Source organism: Callospermophilus lateralis, chromosome 2, assembly GCF_048772815.1.
Source record: "Callospermophilus lateralis isolate mCalLat2 chromosome 2, mCalLat2.hap1, whole genome shotgun sequence".
Lineage (NCBI taxonomy): Eukaryota > Metazoa > Chordata > Mammalia > Rodentia > Sciuridae > Callospermophilus > Callospermophilus lateralis.
In genome coordinates, this window is record NC_135306.1 from 190174859 (window position 1) to 190191968 (window position 17110).

The 17110-nt window shown below is 61.6% G+C and overlaps 1 protein-coding gene across 1 annotated transcript in view; it reads left to right on the forward strand.

Annotated features, from left to right (window-relative positions):
• The first annotated feature begins 3133 nt into the window (after positions 1 to 3133).
• The window catches only part of Cd82 (CD82 molecule), a 40240-nt gene continuing 26263 nt past the window's right edge, over positions 3134 to 17110 (forward strand). Inside the window, exon 1 of the mRNA XM_076844354.2 lies at positions 3134 to 3288. The gene's annotated coding sequence lies outside the window, so the exon portion shown is untranslated. The remainder of the gene's footprint in view (positions 3289 to 17110) is intronic.

Consider the following 17110-nt stretch of genomic DNA (forward strand, 5'->3'; position numbering starts at 1 on the left):
ATTACCCAACCGCAAGTGTTTCCTTAGAGCCATGCAAAATGGACCGAGACAACAGCACCAGGAAGCAACCTTACCCCTTCCCCTCCCACCCTGAGCTGGGCAAGTCTCGGGGGCTTTGCTAGGGGGCAGGCACCCACAGGAACCTGCTGCTCATGCTCCTGCCAAGGAGGGCTCTGGGTCTCCCGCTCCACTGCTTCTCCTCCACACTTGGCACGTCAAGGGGGGATTTCTGAAACTGGGGCCCTGTGGGCAGACCCCTTGGAAGTCTCGGTGTCCTCCCAGAGCTGCTGGGGGTCTTCTGCCCAGGCTTGCTGGGTGCTCTGATCACCTTGCCCCTGGAACCAACTGTCCCACTAGGCAGAGTCTCTCACCAGAGGCGTCACTGCCTTCCACCTGACAAAATGCCCAACGTCACGACAAAGTCCGGCTTCTGCTGGGAGAGAGGGGAAGAGGACAGCTAGAGAGCATCTCACGCGGCTCTGCAGCCATGGCTCGGCCACACACCTACTCAACCAGGTTCCAGGCCCTGTGCTGGGGAGGCCAGGCCAAATGGCAAGTGCCACCTTCTGTGTCCCCCCAGAGCCCACGCCCTTTCTGGATCATGCTTCAGGCATCGAAAACCCTGGAACTCTCGGGCTGGGCTTCAAGGCCTGGGTTTCAAAGCCAGTTCCCAGGCTGACACAGGCCTCCTGCCCAGGTCCACCCTCCTGAGGATGATCCTGTCCCTGGTGTGTGACCCCCGAGGGGCCCAGCACTGGCTACAGGCAGGGCGTGTGGACAGTGTGGGCAGGTGAGCTGCAGGGTTCACATGCCCCTTGTGACCCAGGGCAGAGATGGAGAGAGTGGAAGTGGGGTGGGTGGGCTTGACCTCCCCCCCATGCTCCTGCGCAGAAGTGAGGGATCCTACATTTGAACATGGTCTTCTTGATCCTTTTAAAGAACATTTGTCAAGGTACGAGGATGAACTTTCTTTTCTTTTTCGTTTTTTTACAGTCTGTTAAATATTTAGACACAGGGTACGTGGGCCTTAATTGGCCGTCTCAACTTGGGCTTCCCACACAGGGTAGTCTGCATAATGGGACCAGCGCCCAGGCTAGGACTCCTACAGGGAGATTCCCTTCCATAGGCTGCAGAGAAGGGTGGGGGTGGAATATGGCCAAGATCCCAGAAGCCGCCTGCATTCTGCCCTCCATCTCATTTGGAAGAGGTGGCACTTGGGGCTCAAGTGAGGAATGTCTGCCCAGGGAGCAGGAGAGGGCAGATGAGATCCAGCTGTTCTGCCAGCTGCAAGCCACCACCACCAACACCCCCAGCTGGGGTTGGGGAGAAGATGTGGAGCCGGGGGAAGAGGAGGTTTTTGATACCCATTTTACAAGGGTTGGGTAGGGGACAGAGCTGGAATGTAGCCCAAGGCAGAAAAGCACAGTGGTTCTCAAAGTAAGGTCCCTGGACCAGCAAGCAGCCTTAGTACCTCACCCAGAAACCTGCTAAGGACCTTGGCCTCCGTCAGGATAGACAGTGTCCCTCTGTGGGAAGGACAACCCCGTGGGACACTGTTGGACTGTAGGGATTCCCTAGCTCCACTCGCCCAACTCGGTGTGAAAATTCTATAAAACAGACGTTTTACTGGGTAGCAAACATTCACTGGGCACGTGCCCAAGCAGAGGGCCAGACACTTCTGAATGCGCTCGCGTTCCACCTTCAGCAGCCAGTATGGGTGTTAGTCCCCTTTCAGGGCCCATGGTGGAGAGGTTACCTACCTTGCTTTGGCCTGGGTTGGAGCTGCCAGGAGGCTGCCTGGTTCCGGGCGATCCTCAGACCACCTTCCCTCCTTCACTGAGCCCTCGACAGTGGTTCTCAAGGTCTGGACATCATTCAGAATCACCTAGAGGCCTTGGGAAAACCGGTTGCTCCAGAGTTTCTTATTCAGAAGGCCTGGGTTGGGGCCCCCAGATATAATAAATTCCTAATAAGTTCTCAGGGAATGTTGGCGATGTCTCTTGTCCAAGGCCCATGCTTTCAGGGCACTGGGCTGGGCTGGGATCCAGCTTCCTGGCCTATTTCACCCAGGCACAACAGGCAGGGTCACACCCTCCCCACAATGGCGTTGTTGTGAGATGCAATGAGATAATGGGGCGAAAGAGCTTCGTCAGCTGCACAGGTTAATGGTCCTGGTCATTAGTCTGGGAACCGGCCTGAGGCTGGTCATCTAGAGTCTGTGGGTACGCAGGGCTGGGATGCAGGGCAGGGCCCTACAGCCTTCTGGAAGTCTTTGCAGCCCACCTTCATTGGAGGCCACTTCTCCAAGGAGAAAATTCACGTCCAGGGCTCAGGGCCCAAACCCCTCCTGCTCCCCCTCCCTTGCCTAAGGCAGCCTGCCCCACGGAGCTGGCTGGCCTGGGCCACTTCTCCAGGGGCCAGTCCGGGCAAGCTGGGGCAGCATTAAGCCTGTGATTCAGGGCTTGGGGCTGGATCCCGCTCACCACCGCCTCCAGCATGAGACGCCCAGACCACGACTTCCCTTCTCTAAGCCTCAGGTGGCACATCTGTAAAACGGGGCATCGTGAGAACTCCGTGAGCGGTGGGAGTTCAAGGGTTAGTTCATTTACAGCAGCTTGGCGTCCAGCCTGCTTCCCGACAGGCCTTCCACCAATGGTAGCTGCTCATTTTTTTAAAAAAAGCGCCTGGCCCCGGCCGCCTCCTGATAGAGCCGCTCCCACGCCGTCCCCGGGCTGCACCCGGATACAGCCGCCCTGGGCAGCCAGCGCGGGGCCCAGGCCGGCGCCCTGAGTGGGGCAGCGGGGCCTTGGCCTGGGGAGGCGCCGGGACCCCGCGGGGAAGGGGCGTGGCCGGGGCGTGGCCTCGCCCAGGCGGGCAGGGGCTGCCTTGGAGGAGGAGGAGGAGGCGGGGACGATGGGAGGCCCCGGGAAGGCCGCCAGCGGGTGTGGACCAGAGAGGCCGAGGGGGGCGGGCTTCCTTCCCGGCGCGACCTGGAGGCGGGAGGGGCCGGGATCCCGGAGGGAGGCCAGCACGGGGCAGGGCGAGGGGCGTGGCCTCCCCGCCAGCGGGGCCCAGGGGCGGGGCCGGCGGGCTCGCGAGGGGCCGCCAGGGGGCGTGTCGGGGCGGGGCCTCCGGGGCGGGGCCTGGCGAGGCCGCTGCGCTCCCTGAGCGCCTCCCGGAGGGGGACGGCGGAGAGACCCAGCCCCGGGCTGCGCAGTCCGACGCGGACAGGGGCGTGAGCGAGCCACCCGGACTTGCTGCAGCGCGGAGCCGAAGCCCAGCCGGCAGGTGAGAGGGGCTGGGAGGCCGGCCGGAGAGGCAGGGGCGAGTAAGTTTCGTCCCGGTTCCGCCGCCGCCGCCGCAGCTTTCTCTCCACCAGCCACAGGTCGGGGCAGCGGGCGGCCGAGTAGGAGCCGCAGCTGCGTCCCGGGCCCCTGGTTCTCCGTTTCCTTCGTGCACAGCGGCCGCTGCGTGGCCCCGAGCCGGTCCCGCACCGGGCTCGGGATCTCTCGGGTCCCAGGAGGAGGAAGTTGAGCCAGGTGACTCCAGGCTCCTGTCCTCACCCCGACCCCGGAAGGTGGGGGCCTGCCAGGAAGCCGCGCGCTCTCGGACCCTGCGCTCCGGCGCGGTGCCCTCCTTGCAAAGCAGAACCCGACCAGGCCACTTGCTTGAAAGATGGCACTGCTTCCCCGATGGGCTCCGACCCGAGAGCCGCGGCCGGGGAACCCACAGCAGGGGGTTTTCGTTCTGTCCCTCCTCCAAATTCTGAGAGCTCCGCGGAGGGTCCCCAGAGACTTCAAGTCGGAAACTCTGCGGGGCTTTTCCAGGTGAGCTGTCCTGAGGGGCCCGAGCCCAGCGGACCAACAGTGCTCTGCTGGTGGTAAATGGGGAAGAGAAGGGAAAACCCCACGGAGCCCTGCTCCCAGAGCAAGCTCAGGCCCCTGGGGCTCATGTGACAAGGCCAGAGTTAGTTTTGTGGGCTGAAAGGCCTGGCGCTGGTGTTGGTGTGTCCCCTGTGCTGGCCTGGTAGCTGGGATCCTAGTTCTGTGGGCAAGGATTTGGGGATCAAAATCCACTTCAAACTTCAAACTTCAGTTTCCTTGTCTGTAAATTGGGGGTAATGGCAGGACCCAAGAGAAGTAGCAGGAACTGCATAAAATAAGGTGTATTCAGTGCCTAGCATGGTGCCGGCACCCCGGGAGGACTAACTACAGGACAGCTACTTGAGGTGGCGGGGTAGGTGATGGACTGGCTGCCACCTGCTAACAACATCATTTGGTTCATTTGGGGGTTGGGATTTGTGTCACCTGGACCAAAGAGTAGCCGGGTTTTCTGTACTATTGTTTGAGGCTGCTAGGTGTTCAATTAAATAAACCCAAACCCATTTACTGAGCACCTGCTATAAATAAGACAGAGCTAGCAGGTGCAGAAGTGAACGATTGAGACCTGGCCCTGTTCTTACCCTGAGCTGCTGACATTCCCACCATGTCCCTGCTGGAGATGGTCACTTAGACCCAGGGCCCTGGGACATGGTTTTGTCAGGGTCTGTACTGTCCTGGTGGCTGGAACCCTGCTACTCCATTGCATGCTTGGCTGGGGGTGGAGGAGGTGAGGACAGGAGGAAACCTGTGTCTGTCTGAGCAGGGTCTCACATCAAAGGACACTGAAGGAGCTTCATGTCAGCTGCCTGCATCTTCTAGGGAGAGGAGCTGTACACTGTAGAACAGGCTGGAAAGTCCCATGGAATAGAGGCTGACGGAGGCTGCACACTATGGAAGGGGACTGTGTGTGTGTGTGTGCATGTGTGCGCTTGCGCGAGTGCATCCGCAGGGCAAGCAGAGGTGTTCAGGAGAGGAGGGGGGAGACGCTTGAGAAACCAGGGCAGGGGGTGAGACTTGAGCAGTACTTTCTGCCGGGCTCCCCAGTCCTGGTGGGGCTCAGGTCAACCTGGAGCACAGACTCCTCTTTCAGTGGCAGGAGGTTAGAGGTGGGTGTGGCGGGGAAGGAGAAGGTACAGGCGGGAGGGAGAGACGCCTTGTGGTGCCATCATGCCTAGCAGATATCTAACTCCAGGCCTCACACTCTGGTCGCCCTCTGGGAAGGGGCTCAGAGACGCATAGCAGGGACTCTCTGCAGAAAGAAAGGGTTGAGGGCTCTTCAGGGCCCAGGAGGGGAGAGTTGGGGCCTCCACAGTGGAGATGGCGTCTTGGGTAGAAAGAAAGGGGGGGCCAAATCTAGGAGGTGACCCCTTCCTTTCCCCACTCCCCAGGCACCGCCCTGAGGTTGGGCGTCTGCTGAAGTCTGAACTGCGGGGTGGGGGGTAAGAGCAGGAATGGGGGGTGTCCACCCGGCTGGACTCCTGCAGGGCCTTGGATGCCCGGGTGGGAAGTTCAGATGTGAGCTGTAGAAAGTGGGAGTCACTGAAGGTTCTCGAGGGACACAGAGTTGGCACTTTGGAAGGGCAGTCTGTGGCAGAGGTGGGGGGGCGGATCCAGCCGTCAAGGGATAAGGAACTGATGGCGGCTGTGGTGATGGGGACAGGAGCCTGGGCTCCTTGGGGACGTTGGCCCGTGGGCGTTAGCAGCCCCCCTTACCTCTGGCCATGGGGGTAGGAGAGGCCCCACAGGGTGGGGTGGGGCGGGGCAGGGCGGTATCCCTGCACGTCCGTCCTTCTGTTCCCCACCCTGCCTAGCCCCTGGCGCTCAGCAGGGGCTCAGAGGGCAGCGGAGTGGGGTGGTGGGGGTGCCCAGTGACAGGGAGGGAACCACTGGGGAAGGCCCTGTGTTCAGCCATGGAGGAGAGCAGGTGGGCCTGGAGGAGGCTGGGCTGGCCAGCGGAGGGTTTAGGATCGGGGTGGTCTCCCACCCAGCCCAGGGGGCGGGGCTCACAGGTCCAGTAGAGTGTCCCGCAAGGGCCAGGGGCCTGGTGCCCTTGGGCTCCCCTGAAGCCCAGCCAGCAGGGGCAGCCCCTCTGGGGGCCTCACATGAATAGGAAGTCCCATTGGCCACCTCTCCCCACCCTGGGGACCCAGCCGTGTCTGCTGAGGACCAGACACAGCTGAGCAGACCCAGCCCCGAGGCTGTCTTCCAATTTGGAGCAGCCGGGCTCTGTTGGCACTCCTGGTTGGTCTTGGCCTTGGCCCAGCCCCTGCTTCCTCCAGCCTGTGGAAGTTGTGATTTAGGGAGCTTCAAAGGGCCAGAAGCTGTGAGGCAGGAGACTGTCCAGGTGGGGGGGGGGCCTTTCATCTCAGCAGGAGCTGTCCTGCCCACCGCTCCCCTCCCCTGAGCCTGGGTCTAAGAGCTTGGAGGGGAAGCCCAGAGGTAAACAGCCAGTGGTGAGGGATGTGTGGTCCCCGCCCCCCACAGGCTGCCCTGCAGAGAGGCAGCCGGCCACAGACCAGCGCCTGTTTGGGCCAGCTGGTGTCTCTCAGGGCTGACTTGTTCCCCCACTCATGCCCAGGATTCCCCCTAACCATGATGATTTCCTGTCCCATCTGATTCACTCTGTGCTGACAGGGAGAAGCAGCTGAGGGGAGGAAGGAGGCCTAGATTCTGGCCTTGCAGTAAGTTCCAACTATGCTTCTATGCTGTGTGACCTTAGATAAGTTCCTTCCCCTCTCTGGGCTTCCCTTCCCTACTCTGTTGATGGCCTATCCTTTACTTGGCTTTAGGGGCATCTGTCCTTTATACAGTAGGGCACTTGTGAGAATACACACCTATGCACACGTGTGCACACACACCTGCTATACAGTCCCAACAGAGCAGGGCTGGGTAACTCCCCTGGGGCAAAGGATAGTTGTCCTGCCTCCCTGCTCTTCTTTCCTGGCCCCTCCCTGAAGCCCCTACCTTCTGCCTGTGGCACAGGGACAGGAGACAACAAGATGGTGCAGTGCTGGGCTTTAGAGCCCTAAAGCCCTGGCTCTCCTCCTTCCTAGTTGTGGGACTCCTTCTGACCCTCGGTATCTGAATCTGTAAGTTGGGCTGATGACAGTGACCTCATGGAATGTCATGCAGCTATAACAGAAGTGACGTGATATACTTAGCATTTTATACCTGGCCCATGGTAGATGCTCAATAAATGAGAACTGTCGCGACTCTGCGCCTGGCTGACTCGTACCGTGCTGCTTCTCAGGTCCCGTGACCGTCCGTCCTTCGTGTGCCTTCTGCGCCACCTCTCTGCCTCTCCAACATCCGCGTGTGGCCGTGACACCAGTTATCTGTGCGATGCTCCCCAGCTCCTCCCGGGGCTGGTTCTCCCCAGCAGGGCCCAGGCTTCAGGTGGGGGTCAGTCTGGCCAGCTGTGGGGACGCCCTTCCTTCCCGTCCCGGCGCACACCGGGAGCCCTCCGTCCCGCAGTGGTATACACAGTGCTTCCGCGAGTCCTCGTGGCAGGGACTGTAGCCTGGACACCTGGCACAGGGCCTGGCACCCAGCAGGCACTCGGGAACCGGGGGACCGGAAGCAGGACCTGCATGCCCTGCCTTGCCCTTCACGCCTGTCCTCCCCGAACCTGAACCCGGGTCCAGGCGGAGGGAGTGGCCGCTGGGCCTGCATCGCCGTGGCGGGGCTCTCTTCCTCTGCTGCCTGGCCTTTACCCCGCAGAGAGGGGAACAGCCCGGCTTCCTCCAGCCCCGTGGGGGGCCTTGTGACCTCTCCTGAGCCCTGACTCAGCCAGAAAAGTCACCTCGGGTCAGCTTTTATTTGTGGGTAGTTCTGCCTGAGGGGCACGGCGGGGGGGAGGGAGGGTGGCCTCCATGGTGGACATCGTCCATGCAGACCCTGGAGGGCCCTCTGGGTGGCACCTCTCTCCTCTGGCTTCTTGGCCTCCTGTGGAGGCATCTGCTGTTTCGGGGCCCAGCTCTGGCTTTCCCTGCAGAGGGGGCCTAGGCTGCCAGGACGCTGCAGGGGAGTGGACGCGGTGCTGGGGCTTTACAGCCTGGCTCTGCTGTGGAGCTGCCCAGTGACCTTGGCCGGGGAAGGGGCGAGGCCCTCTGGGCTGGTGCCTCACCCTCAGGGAGCGCTCCAGAGCCTTCCCGGTCTGGTCTGGGGAGTGGGGAGGGAAGAGAAGAGGCAGGATCACAGACCTCAGGCCAGACTGCCCGAGGGTGGTTCCCACTCCCGCCTCTGACCAGCTGGACGTGGCCTTGGGCAAGCGTCTTAGCCCTTCTCTGACCGGTTCCAGCACCTGTTAGCCACAGAATCCACACCTGCAGACTCAACCAGCTACCGATCAAAACTATTAGGGAAAAGAAATTCCTATCTATTGCAAACATGCAGACTTTTTCAAGTTGTCCTGTGGTTAAAGAATGCGGTGTATCAACTGTTTACATAGCGTTGACATCGTATCAGGTACCGTCAGGGATCTGGAGAAGAGTTAAAGTGTATCAGAGGGTGAGTGGGGGTTATAGGAAATATCATGCTATTTTTTTAATAAGTCACGTGAGCATCCGTAGATCCTGTACCCTTCTCAGGTACCGAGGTGCCACAGTGCTCCTTACCTCCTGGGCTGTCTGGCAGTGACATAGGAGCTGCTGTTTGTGCTGCATCTAGGACAGTGCCTGGCACCACGGACATGCTCTCTATACCTGTGGATCTTGGAACTTGTGATTGATAGGAAGCAGGATTTAAGTCTTTAGGAGAAGGAGAGCCCGGGGAATAGCCCTAGTCTAGGGAGCCAAACGCCTGGGTTCAGGTCCCAGCTCATCCTTTATTGGCCATGTGACCTTGGACAAGGCACAGCCCTTGAGTTGCAAAAACGTAACTATCATCCTGTCCCGTGGGGCTTTTGTCAGTGAGGTATGTACAGTGTTGGGCAGCTGCGGGGTTTTTTTTCTCAGAAAAATGTCTTCTGGGTGCCTGGCCTGTCTCCTGCCGTGCGACAGGCTGGACACAGGTCCCGGCTGCTGCCAGAGGGCACTGCAGACAGATCAGCGGAGCCGCTCCCCACTCAACAGGCCACAATGTAGGAAGCTACCTGTAACATACCTATTACAACAGACAATTACAGAGGTTAGATTAGAGACCATTTTCTTCTCCCAATCTTCTGGGTCTTCTGCAGTGGGCCTGTATAATTTTTATATTTAACAATAAAGCTCTGAAAATATCCTACATATTTAAACAAAAGCGTGCTACGTGAACTTGAACCACATTGAGGTTTCGTTGCTCTGAATTCCTATCTTCTCAGAGGCAGGCGAGAGTGTGGCTGGAGGTGAGTTATCAGCCAGTGGAGCCCCAGAGACGGTGGGGAGTGTGGAGGCCAGAGTCAGATACCGGGAGGGAGCCTAATCCAGCTGCGCAGGTGGTGGCCCACCCTGGCGCTGGGGGGTGTGACAGCTTTCAACAGTAGCTGGAAGGAGCTGTCCTCTGGGCTGTCACCTGGGACACTGGGGGAGAAAACACCTAGGGGCTCCTGGGAGGGTAAGTGGACTGAAGGCAGTTGAGCTCCAAGAGGAAGCTCGTGACTAGTAAGTGCTACCAGGAGTGTGGCCTCCCATCGCCCGGGGCTGCTCTCTGCCCTAGAGCTGGCCGAGTTAGCTGGACTGGCCGAGTGCCCCGCTGGACCGGAGCCTGCTGCCACGCAGGGCCAGGTGACAGGAGCAGGGCCGCAGCACGCTTCCTGCAGGTGCCCTGGCCGGGCCGGGCCTGGCCTGTGCAAGAGGCGACAGGCGATTGGCTGAGCGCGGAGAGTGCGGCTCAGACGGACCAATCCGGGAAGCCTCTGGGGTCTGGGGCGGGGCGTGAGGAGGGGGCGGAGCGAGGCTGGAGGCGGTGACCTGGTAGAGGGTCCCCAGCCGAGGAGCGGGTGACAACCGTGCACAGAGGAGGCACTTTGATGCCTGGTATGCAGTTAGCACTCAATAAACGTCGGTTTGCTGTTGCTGCTAATCATAATTAGTGATCCCTCCGCTGCGGTTGGAAACCGTCTCCACTCGCCGTCTTGGGAGATGGATTATCCGAATGCTGTTGCAATGGAATCTGTAAATTGTCATTTATATGGGGGGGGGGCAGGCGAGTGGGAGTCAAGGCTGTTGTCACCCCCTCACCCACACAGGCAGACAGCCCGTCTCCCTGACGCCTGGCCTCTTGAACACTCTACAGGAACTGGGGCAGAAAGGTTGTGTCTTGCTGGGTTCGGTGGCGCAGGCCTGTGATCCCAGCGGCTCAGGAGGCTGAGGCAGGAGGACCACACGTTCAAAGCCAGCCTCAGCAAGGACAAGGCCTTAAGCAACTCAGTGAGATCCTGTCTCTAAATAAAATACCCAGTAGGGCTGGGGATGGGGCTCAGTGGTTGAGTGCCCCTGAGTTCAATTCCTGAAACCAAAAAGGACCTGTCGTCCTCGCCCCTGCCTGGCCCTGTAGAGCAGCAGCCCTCATTTACCAGGAGGCAGAGTGGTTTTCAAACTTGTGTAAGTTACTAGCAGGGAAACCCTGGGGTTGTTGCTACCACTGGGGGTTCCTCCTGCCCCTCCGGCGGGGTGGACGTCAAGCAGACTAGGGAGGGGCCAGCTCTACCCCCTGGTGCCTGCTCACCTGCGGGCAAGTTCTCAGCCTCCCAAAGCTTTGGTTACCATGAGGATTAAATGAGATGGTACTGATAGCGAGCTTCAGATTCCCCTTATCAGTCCAGATCCCGGAATGGGGATGCTTACGGATGGTTCCAGATCTTAGAGCAGGGAACGGCAGGCCAGCGATTCCAACACGTAGGAAACAGATATTTCTTGTCAATAAAAAAAAACAAAAAACAAAAAAACTTCATCTTCATCTGAACCAAATGGCCACCAAAAATCCCCACCCCAAACTTTCTAATCGTGGGAGAAAGTTTTTGTGGAAAAACCTGTAGGGTAAAAAACAGACACACGGAAGTAACTAATCACCCAGAGACAACCACTGCCCACAGCTTGGTGTTTTGGCCTTTTAAAAACAGTCAGGTACACACACACCAGATTGGGATCACACCCCGGGTGAGCCACTTCCTGTGCCACCTGGACAAGCTCACTGCGGCTCAGGGACCAGCTTCCCGGGTGACTCAAAACTCTTCTAAACGAGTTTCCCAGCTTCATAGCATCAAAGCACAGGAACCTACGGTGGCCTGCCTGAGTGTCCCCAGCTGTCACACAGGTAGGCCATTTGAGTTTTTCATCAGCACCCACATTGCTATAGTGACCACCTTGTCGTCACATATTTTGTGCTTCAGTCTCCTGAGCTCACGCAGGGAATCTCACAAGTGACTTCCCAGCTGGGTGGTCCTTCAACTCCAAGGGTCAGGACCAGGTTCTTGGGGGAGAGCCCTTCCCCCACACACATGGGGACACCCCCCCCCCCCACTGCAGGAGGCGCCAGCCGCCCCTGTGCTGGCTGGCAAACTCACTCTGGGGTGTGCGTGTTAGTGAAAGAGACAGACAGCAGGACGGTGATAGACCGGGGGACGTTTCTCTGTGATTATGGTCTGACTAACCCTCTTCTCTCTGGCCCTGTGACATCATTAACTAATCATGGGATCCCTTTACTATTTAATGGCCTGTCCCTGCAGTGACTCCTTTCCAAGTAGCCTCCTGGAGACCAGGGACTGGGGAGGCGAGGCTGTCGGGGGAAGTGTCTCTGGAGTAGGAGGCGGGCCGCGGCGGGGCCCTGGTTCTCGAAATGACATGTGCGAGAGGCGTTTGGAGGCCTCTGAAAGCTTCACCCCCAGAATGTTCACTTCTTCCATTTCTCCTTCCTTCTCTTTCTCGCTTTCTTTCCCCCGTATTGGAGATTGAATCCAGGGGCCCTCTAGACTGAACTAGACCTTTTTATTTTATTCTGAGACAGAGTCTTGCTAAGGTGTAGAGGCTGGCCTTCTGTTTGCAATCCTCCTGCCTCAGCCTCCTGGGTTGCTGGGATTCCAGGCGTGTGCCACTGAACCTCCCTGAAAAATGTCTATTTCTAACACTTGATCCCAGGAGATGCTGCAGCACTGCACATTGAGAGCCAGTGGGGTAGTGGACTGGGGCCAGGGTGGGGCTTGTGTGGAATTTCAGCCCCTGGTGCTGCTGAGGATTGGAACCTTGCCCTGCCCCATAAAGACTCCTCCTGTGAGGCCGGAACTCACCAGCCCTCCGTCACCCACCCCCTCCCACTCCTTCTCCCCCAGGGCTTTGTGTGTGTGGAAACTTAACAGTGCGGCAGGAAGAGATGATTATCACCACCCCCACTTTACAGAAAGGAAAAACTGAGGTCTGAGTGGTACCTGCTGCATCTGAGGGTGCCTTGCAGCCGGAAGGAGCGCTCGAGCCAGGACCTGGGTCCTGTGGTGCCCCAGACCCCGACCCTGCTGCAGTCCTACCTTCCTGACCGCTGTAGCTGCCCAGGAGGCCCCAGGGAGGCAGGTTCCCGGACACCGCCTGAGCCAGGTCTTGCTCTGCTCCCCACCCACCCTCCAACCCCCGCCACTCCGTGCCCCTCCTGAGGTCCCATGTCCTCCCTGGGAAGCCGAAACTCTCTCCTGCCAAACCTGGCTGGGCCTGGCCGGAGCATCAGAGGAGGCGAACCCGCACCTGTTGGGTGTCGATGTGTGCAGGCAGCCATGACGTCCAAGTGGCTGTCCCTAGCGTCCCCGGGTGGGGCTCACAACCCCATTTTACAGATGAGGAAACCGAGGGTCCAGGAGCTGTGGCTGCCCAGGGTCACGGTTGAAAGGGGCAGAGTGGGGCTTTCGATCCCCCACTCCCGGGCTGTGCCTGGTCGGGGGGTCCCAGACCAGAGGGAACCCGGAGACGGAGGAGCAGCCCCTGCCCACCCTCCATCCACGCAGAGAGGCTCAGAGCCTGCTTAGGGTCCAGGGCCTTGCGGTGGGGGGCCTGGCTCTGTCCAAGAGGCCCGCTCAGCCCTGCTGGGTTGCTGCCTGACTCTGGGGTCCTGGGCAGCCCCCCTCAGGGGGCATCCGGTCGTCGCTTTTCATAATGATCCCTTTTGTCCACCCCTACAGCTGTCCAGCACCCCGGAGACAGGCGGGCAGGCTGTTGTCACCCAGCCTGTTCCCCCAGCAGGTGACGGTGAGTGAGTTGCCCAGGGTCCTGCCGCTGCGGAGGGCAGAGACCAGGGATTGGCCTGTGCTGTCCTTGCTGCCCGCCTGGAGTTGGGTGGTGACCCCAGCCGCTTCCTACATATTGAGACTCGACTCGGGCCACTCTGTTCCCAGCCTGAGGGGCCCCGGCTCTTGGCCAGGGAGGACAGGGGTCCAGGCTGTCCGTCCCCAGGCTGTCCTCTCCTGGGGACTGGGTCCTTCTTCCCAAAGGCGCTGTGCGTGTGGAATCTTCCAGACTCACTGGGAGCCTGGGCCCTGTGGCTCTGCCTGAGGCCACTCCTGGCCAGCTGCATCACAGCGTCCTGGTCCCTCCTGGCCTGGCCCAGCCACCTCCCCCACCCCAGGCCTTGATCCCCTGGCCAAGCCCTCTCTGCTGTCCTGGGTCCCTCCACTGGGAGAACCTGCTGACCCGGTTAGTTAACCTGGCGGAGGTGGAGGTGGGCCAGGCGCCTGCGCGGGCAGGGCCAGGGCCCCTGGGTCTGCGCCTGGGGACGGGCCAGCGGAGGACCACCGCTCTCCTGCGGTGACCTTGGGCAAGTCACCTGTTTTCTCCTAAAAACAGCAAGGGGCCTCTCCTCACTGAGGACTCCTGAGGCTCTAGGGAGAAAAGTGCCCGCGGCCTGCCGGGCCCTCCCCGCAGCGGCTCAGGCTGACTCTGTCCCCGCCAGAGCCCTCTGACAGGCCCGGGCTGGGCCCTGGTCTCAGGCCTGAGCTCCAGCTGTTCTGGGTAGCGCTGGGCGAGGGCTGGGCAGAGCCTGGAGAGGTCACTGGTCCCTGGAGAGGTCACGGGTCGGGTGCTGCAGGCCTCCCTGGACCTGGCCTGGCCCGGACTCCTCTCCGAGCCCACGTTCCCGACCTGTGCAGGGGCCCACCTCTCCGTGACTTCCGACTCCCTCTGATGAGCGGGTGCTGGACCAGCAGGGGTGGGGATGTGGGGGCCCCGAGGGCTCCCACACAGAGCCCTTGAGCCAGTACCTGCCGCTCGTTGACATGTCCCCTTTGCTTTCTGAAGTCACGGTCTATTTTCCCTCTCAGCTCTTTTCTTCCTGTGGGAAGGGAGCCCAGTTTCCCGCCCAGGTGTGAGGCCCTGAGTGAACCCACCTGCAACACACCTCCCGGGCCTGGCGCCTGGGGTCCACTGGGGGCACAGGCTCCTTCTCTGCCTGGCCGCACGTCCCGCTGCCCCACCCCGTGTGGCCCAGACCTCCTCACAGTGACAGTCATCAGCACACTTCCCCTTATTGTGCTGGGACCTCTCACTCCTCAGGCTCCCACCTCCTAAGGGACAGAGCGGGGCCACCCCGGCAGGGAAGCAGGCCGCCTGGACCCCCAGTCGGGACTCTCTGCCCTCACCCACCCCCGTCCCTGGCCAGGCTTTGCCTCCCAGAGGCTGCTGTCCCTCCTTGGGGAGCAGTGAGAGGGAGCTGGTGTCCAGGGTCAGGGTGGAGGGCCCCTGATTGCCACCCTGCTTCAGGGTCACACAGGGACTGTCCCCACCGCACGGGGAGGGAAGGGGCGTGAGTGACCATGTGGGGTGGGCAGCTCCGGGGCCCAGGGATTCCTTGGGGCTGTTTGGGACCTGGTCCGGTTCCTTCTCCGGCTTCTGCTTCCTCAGGGAGCAGCCCAGCATCCTCGGGTGACCGAGGCCCAGGCCTGCTGGGAGTCTTGGTGGGGCTGCGGGGCCCTGGGCCCGTCCGCTGGCCCTGGGGTCTGCGGGAGGCCCGGGCGGGCAGGAGGGGCCGGGAGGGGCCGGGCTGAGGGCTGGTGAGGAGCTGGGGCTGCAGGGCCCTCGGGAAGTCCCAAGGGGACACAGGGCCCTAGGCTCCGAAATGGGGTTGTCAGGGGGACACTCAGGGTAGCCCCTGGGGTGGCCCCGCGGGCACAGTGGACAGGTTGCTGGTGGGACCTTGGCTGGGCACAGGGCTTGCTCGCTGGGCCGGCTGCCCCCAGGGTTCCCCGAGGCCAGCAAGGGGGAGCCCCGGGATCCTGCGCACAATGACCCCCGACCCCGCCTCCCAGGGCGTCCGCCCCTGTCCCTCGCCTCCCGTCCCCGGCCGGGCGCTCATGGTGCCTCCAGACGCCTCTGAGCCCGGGCATCTCAGAGCCCCAGCAGGGCTGGCCTGTGGCCGCCCTGTGAGTACATCTGGGCTAGAGGTCACCCGGGCCACCTGTGGAAACCCTAGGGGCCAGGAGCCCGGGACGGGCGCCCTGAGAGGCAGTGCCCGCTCCTGTTCCCAGGTTTCCTGGCCGAGCTGCCAAGCGTCTGGCTGTGGCCACCGCCCCGCGGCCAGCCAGGGACGCAGCCCTCACTGTGGGAAGCCCAGCCCCCGCCCAGGCCCGGAGCCCAGAGCGCGGCTGACCGTGGGGGTGGCACCCAGGGCTGGAGAGGACGGCGACTGGGCTGGGTGCGGGTCACCCCGAGACCTGGGGCTCACAGGCCCCCTGTGTCCGGACGCAGTCCTGGGAGGGGACAGAGGAAGGCTGGGACCGGAACAGGTGGGACCCTAGAGGAGGCAGAGGCCACGCCCCTGTCCTCCTCCTGGCCTGGAGCTGTCCTGGAGCTGCAGGCCCTGGCCCCTCCTGGTGTCCCCCTCAGTGCCCCAACCCAGGACAGCCCCTGTGCCTCGGAGGAGGGACTGTGACCCATTCTACAGTCGCAGGAGCCGAGACTCAGGAGAGTGGAGTGACAGGCCGGTGGCCGGCCAGCCTGTGAACGCCCTGTCCTTGGGGCCGTCCTCCCAGCCGCCAGGCGGTGCCCTGGGGTCTGTGCGGGACTCTGTCCTGGGAAGGGGACCTGGATGAAGTGGCCTTGCCCCGCCCGCCTTTGCCTTTTAAGTTCCCTCAGTGATGGGCTGACAGGACCCTGCTGTCCCCGGGGTGGGGAGCCCTGGCCAGCCCACGTGGCCGGGCTGGGGGTGGGCATGAAGCCGCTCAAGTGCCCCGTGGTGGCCCTGAGTCTGAGGCTGCGTCACCCTCAGGGGAGGGGTCTTTGGCCCCTGTCTTCCATCGCCCCTTCTGCAGGTGGCCCCGTGTGGCCCTTGAGCACAGGGACTCCGCCCGACTGCTGTGGGATTCCCGGCAACACCAGCTGTGGGACGGGCGCGAGTCTCTCTGCCACCTGGGCCTCAGTTTCTTCAGCTGTAAGTTGGGATCAAAAGCATCTGGGCGCCGTGGCTCACACCTGTCATCCCCGCGGCTCCGGAGGCCGAGGCAGGAGGATCTCGAGTTCCAAGCCAGCCTCAGCCATGGTGAGGCCTGCGCAGCTCAGGGAGGCCCTGCCCCTAAATAAAGTTCAGAACAGGGCTGGACGGGGCTCAGGGGTCGAGGGCCCGGGGTCCATCCTCATCCCCTCCAGCCTAACAAAAGCTGCGCTCCTCTCTTGGGGTCATGGCAAGGGCCAGCCAGGCCAGGTGACTGCTCAGCGCCACCGCTGTCAGCTTTGTCATTGAAAGCTGGGGACTGTGTTCTGAGGAGCCCGTCTTGTCCCTTGGCGAGAGGGGGATGGGACCCTGTCCTGCGGTCAGTCACTGTTTACTTTATGCCACCTCCAGACTGGGCGTCTCTGACACAGGGAGGGCCGTCCGCCGTTCCCATGTCCAGGCTGGGGTCACCCCGGTGGGGACTCCCCTGCTGGAGAAGGCAGGGAGCGGCCACTTGGGAGGGCAGCTCCCCAGGGGCCACTCACTTTGGGGGGACACTGTCTGAGCTGGGCTCTGGGCAGGAGCTGGTGTTCGAGCCCCGTGTTTCGGCCTGGCCCTGGGAGCCCGCCTGGCCCAGTGAGGACAGTTCCAGAAGCTAAGGGCAGACACCGGGCCCACCCTCGGGGTCTGGGCGCTGCCCGCGACACCTAGCTTCACTCGTCACCCCCAGTCACAGCGCGGGTGTGACTGTGGGCTCAGAGCAAGAGGCCTGCGTGCGGAGCTGGACTGTCCCCTGTGTGACCGGGCGAGTGCCACCCCTCCTGAGCCTGTGGTCGGCGTCGGGCTGGGGGGGGCGTGTTCTGCGCCTCAGGCTGCCCTCTGCTGGACCCCAATGGTGACAGTGACCT